The sequence below is a fragment of the Carlito syrichta genome, unplaced genomic scaffold (genome assembly GCF_000164805.1).
Source record: "Carlito syrichta isolate Samal-C Ts95f unplaced genomic scaffold, Tarsius_syrichta-2.0.1 Scaffold309471, whole genome shotgun sequence".
NCBI lineage: Eukaryota > Metazoa > Chordata > Mammalia > Primates > Tarsiidae > Carlito > Carlito syrichta.
Window position 1 is genome coordinate 51601 of NW_007253567.1, and position 4253 is coordinate 55853.

Sequence of the window (4253 nt, forward strand, 5' to 3'; positions counted from 1 at the left end):
GGGTCTTAAACCCGCGGGCTCAGGCAATCCACTCACCTCAGCCTCCCAAAGGCGTGGGATTACAGGCTGAGCCACCGAGCCTGGCTCCTATTTTTTTGTGTGTGTTGGCCTCCTACTCTGTCGCCCAGGCTGGAGTGCAGTAGCATAATCACAGCTACCGCAGCCTCAACCTGCTGGGCTCAGGTGATCCTTCCACCTCAGCCTTCCAAGTAGCTGGAACCACGGGCGCACACCACCATGCCCAGATAATTTATTGATTTACTATAAAGATGAGGTCTCGCCAAGTTGCTCAGGCTGGCCTTGAACTCCTGGGCTCAGGCAATCCTCTTGCCTCTCCCTCCCAAAGTGCTGGAATTACAGGCCTGAGCCACCGCGCCCGACCCCTCCTTTTTTAAATTCTGAGTTGGGATCTCATCTGTCACCCAGGCTGGAGTGCAATGGCACGATCACAGCTCACTGCAGCCTCGAATTGCTGGGTTTATCGTCTCTACAATAAATAGCTGGAACCACAGGCATGCGCTACCACATTTGGCTAATTTTTAAATTTTAATTAAAATTTTTTTTTTGAGTTGGAATCTCACTCCACTGCTCAGGCTGGAGTGCAGTGGTATGCTCATGGCCACCCCAGCGTCGACTTGCTGGGTTCCGGCGATGCCTCCACTTCAACCTTCCAAGTAGCTGGAACTATAGGTGTGCACTACCATACCTGGCCAATTTTTGATTTATTGTAGAGACAAAGTCTCACCAAGTTGCCCAGGCTGGTCTTGAACCCACGGGCTCAGGGAATTCACTCACCTTGGCTTCCCAAAGTGCTGGGATTATAGACTGAGCCACCGAGCCCGGCCAATTTTAATTTTTGTAGAGATGAGTTCTCACTAAATTGCCTAGGCTAGTCTTGAGCTCCTGGGTTCAAGAGATCCTCCTACCTTGGCCTCCCAAAGTGCTGGGATTACAGGCGTGAACTGCTGCAGCTGGCAACACCCTCTCTTTTGCTTTTAGTCCAGATACCCCATTGACCAGAGCTTCATGTGGCACCCACAAGTTCCATGACCCGTTCTCCTTCCCCTTGTATTCTGACTTCCTAATATAGGCATACCTCATTTTAGTGCCTGTTGCAGATACTGTGGGTTTTTTTTTTAATTGAAGAATTGTGTCAATTCTGTACCCAGCAAGTCTATCGTGCTATTTCCCAACAGATGTCTCACTTCATGTCTCTGTGTCACATTTTGGTAATTCTCACAATATTTCTAACGCTTTCATTATTATTATATCCGCTATGGTGATCTGTGATGAGCAATTTTTAATGCTACTCTTGTACTTGTTTTGGGGCACCGTGAACTGCACCCAAATAAGACAGCAAATGGGATGGGCATGGTGGATCACACCTGTAATCCCAGCACTTTGGGAGGTGGAAGTGAGAGGATTGCTTGAGCCCAGGAGTTCAAGGCCAGCCTGGACAAGTTGGTGAGATCTCGTCTCTACAATAAATCAAAAAATTAGCCAGGCATGGTTGTGTGCACCTGTAGTTCAAGCTGCTTGGATGGCTGAGGCGAAAGGATCGCCAGAGCCCAGCAGATCGAGGCTGGGGGGCCGTGGGCATGCCACTGCACTCCAGTCTAGGTGACAGAGTGACACTCTAACTCAAAAAAAAAAAAAAAGCAAGCTTGATTCACAAATGTTGTGTGTGTTCTGACTGCTCCTCTGATCAACCATTCTCCTGTCTCTCTCCCTCTCTTCAGGTTCCCCTGAGACACAATAATAATGAAGTTAGGCCAATTAATAACCCTACAATAGCCTCTAAGTGTGCAAGTGAAAAGAAAGTCTTGCATCTATTTTTTTTTTTTTTTAAATCAAATTCTCTCTATCACCCAGGCTTGAGTGCAGTAGCATACCTGTGGCTCACCAGTCTTGACCTCCTGGGCTCAAGCAATCCTCCTACCTCAGCCTCCCAAAGTGTTGGGATTACAGCCATGCGCCACCATGCTCGGCCCTAGCTTTTGATTTAAAGTTAGAGATAGCTGGGCACAGTGGCTCATGCCTGTAATCCCAGCATTTTGGGAGGCTGAAACAGGAGACCCGCTTGAGCCCAGGAGTTCGCAACCTGCCTGGGCAACATGGCGAGACCTTGTCTCTACAAAAAAGAAGCAAAAAATTAGCTGGACATAAAGGAACCTGTAGTCCCTGCTACTAGGGAGGTTGAGGCAAAAGGATCGCCTGAGCCCAGGAAGGAGTTTAAGGCTGCAGTGAGCTGTGATTGTGCCACTGTGCTCCAGCCTGGGAGACAGAGTGAGATCCTGACCAAAAAAAAAAACCAAGAGTTAGAAAGGATCAAACTTAGTGAAGAAGGCATGTTGAAATCCAGGCCTCTCATACCAAAGCGTTAGCCAAGCTGTGAATACAAAGGAAAAGTTCTTGAAGGAAATTAAAAGTGCTACTCCAGTGAATACACAGATGACAAAAAGGTAAAATAGCCTTATTGCTGTTAGGGAGAAAGTTTTAGTGGTCTGGAGAGAAAAATCAAACCAGTCATGACATTCCCTCAAGCCAAAGCCTAATCTAGGACATGGCCCTAACTCTCTCCAATTCTATGAAGGCCAAGAGAGATAAGGAAGCTACAGGAAAGTCATCATGCCCATAACATAACAAATGCTGATGGAGAAGCTGCAGCAAGTTATCACTGATGAAGGTGGCTACACTAAACAACACATTTTCCCTGTAGACAAAACAGTTTTCTATTAGAAGATGCCATCTAGAACTTCCATAGCTAGAGAGGAAAAGTCAATGCCTAGCTTCAAAACTTTCTTCAAAGCTTCAAAGCTTTTCTTGTAGACAAAACAGCTTTCTATTAGAAGATGCCATCTAGAACTTCCATAGCTAGAAAGGAAAAGTCAATGCCCAGTTTCAAAGCTGCAAAGGCTGACTCTTTTGTTAGGGAGTTGGTGACTTCAAATTGGAATCAGTGTTCATTGACTATTCAAAAACTTGGAGGGTTATTAGAATGATGCTAAATCTCTATCAATGGAACCGCAAAACCTTGATGAAGCCGGGCTCGGTGGCTCAGCCTGTAATCCCGCGCCTTTGGGAGGCTGAGGTGAGTGGATTGCCTGAGCCCGCGGGTTCGAGACCCGTCTGGGCAGCAAGACCTCATCTCTACAATAAATCAAAAATCAGCCGGGCATGGTAGCGTATGCCTGTAATTCCGGCTACTCGTAAGGCTGAGGTGGAAGGATCGCCAGAGTTCAGTGGGTCGAGGCTGTAGTGGCCGCTCTGGCCACTGCACTCCAGTCTGGGCGACGGAGTGAAACTCCAACTCAAAAACAAAACAAAACAAAAACAACAAAAAACCTTGATGACAGCGTATCTGTTTACAGCATGGTTTTTATTGAATATTTTAAGCACACCGTTGAGACCTACTGCTCAGTAAAAAAGATTCCTTTCAAAATTTTACTGCTCATTGACAATGTGCCTAGTCACCCAAGAACTCTGATGGAGACGCTCAAGGACATTCATGTTGTGCTCATGCCTGCGAACACAGAATCCATTCTGTAGCCCATGGATCAAGGAGTAATTTCAACTTTCAAGTCTTTTTATTTAAGAAGTACATTTCTCAAGGGTACCTGCATAATGAATAATTGTATACTTAAACTTGAATGGTATTTCACATCTTAAAAAAAAAATTTTTAGGCTGGGCTCGGTGGCTCAGTCTGTAATCCCAGCACTTTGGGAGACTGAGGCGAGTGGATTGCCTGAGTCTGTGGGTTCAAGACCTACCCGGGCAACTTGGCAAGACCTCATCTCTACAATAAATCAAAAATTAGCCGGGCATGGTAGCACATGCCTGTAGTTCCAGCTACTTGGAAGACTGAGGCGGAAGGATCGCCGGAGCCTGGCAGGTCGAGTCTGCAGTGGCTGGAAGCGTGCCACTGCACTCCAGTCTGGGTAACAGAGTGAGACTCCAACTCAAAAAAATATATATTAAAAAAAAAAAAAGCCGGGCTCGGTGGCTCAGCCTGTCATCCCGCACTTTGGGAGGCCGAGGTCAGTGAATTGCCTGAGCCCGTGTTTTTGAGACCTGCCTGGGCAACTTGGTGAGACCTCATCTCTACAATAAATCAAAAAAAAATTAGCCAGGCATGGTAGCGCGCGCCTGTAGTTCCAACCACTTGGAAGGCTAAGGTGGAAGGATTGCTGGAGCCCAGCAGGTCGAGGCTGCGGTGGCCGGGAGCGGCCACTGCACTCCAGTCTGGGCGACA

The 4253-nt window shown here is 47.1% G+C and overlaps 1 protein-coding gene across 1 annotated transcript in view; it reads right to left on the reverse strand.

Annotated features, from left to right (window-relative positions):
- SOAT2 (sterol O-acyltransferase 2) overlaps window positions 1-4253 on the reverse strand; it is a 20734-nt gene that overhangs the window by 8487 nt on the left and 7994 nt on the right. The window lies entirely within an intron of this gene.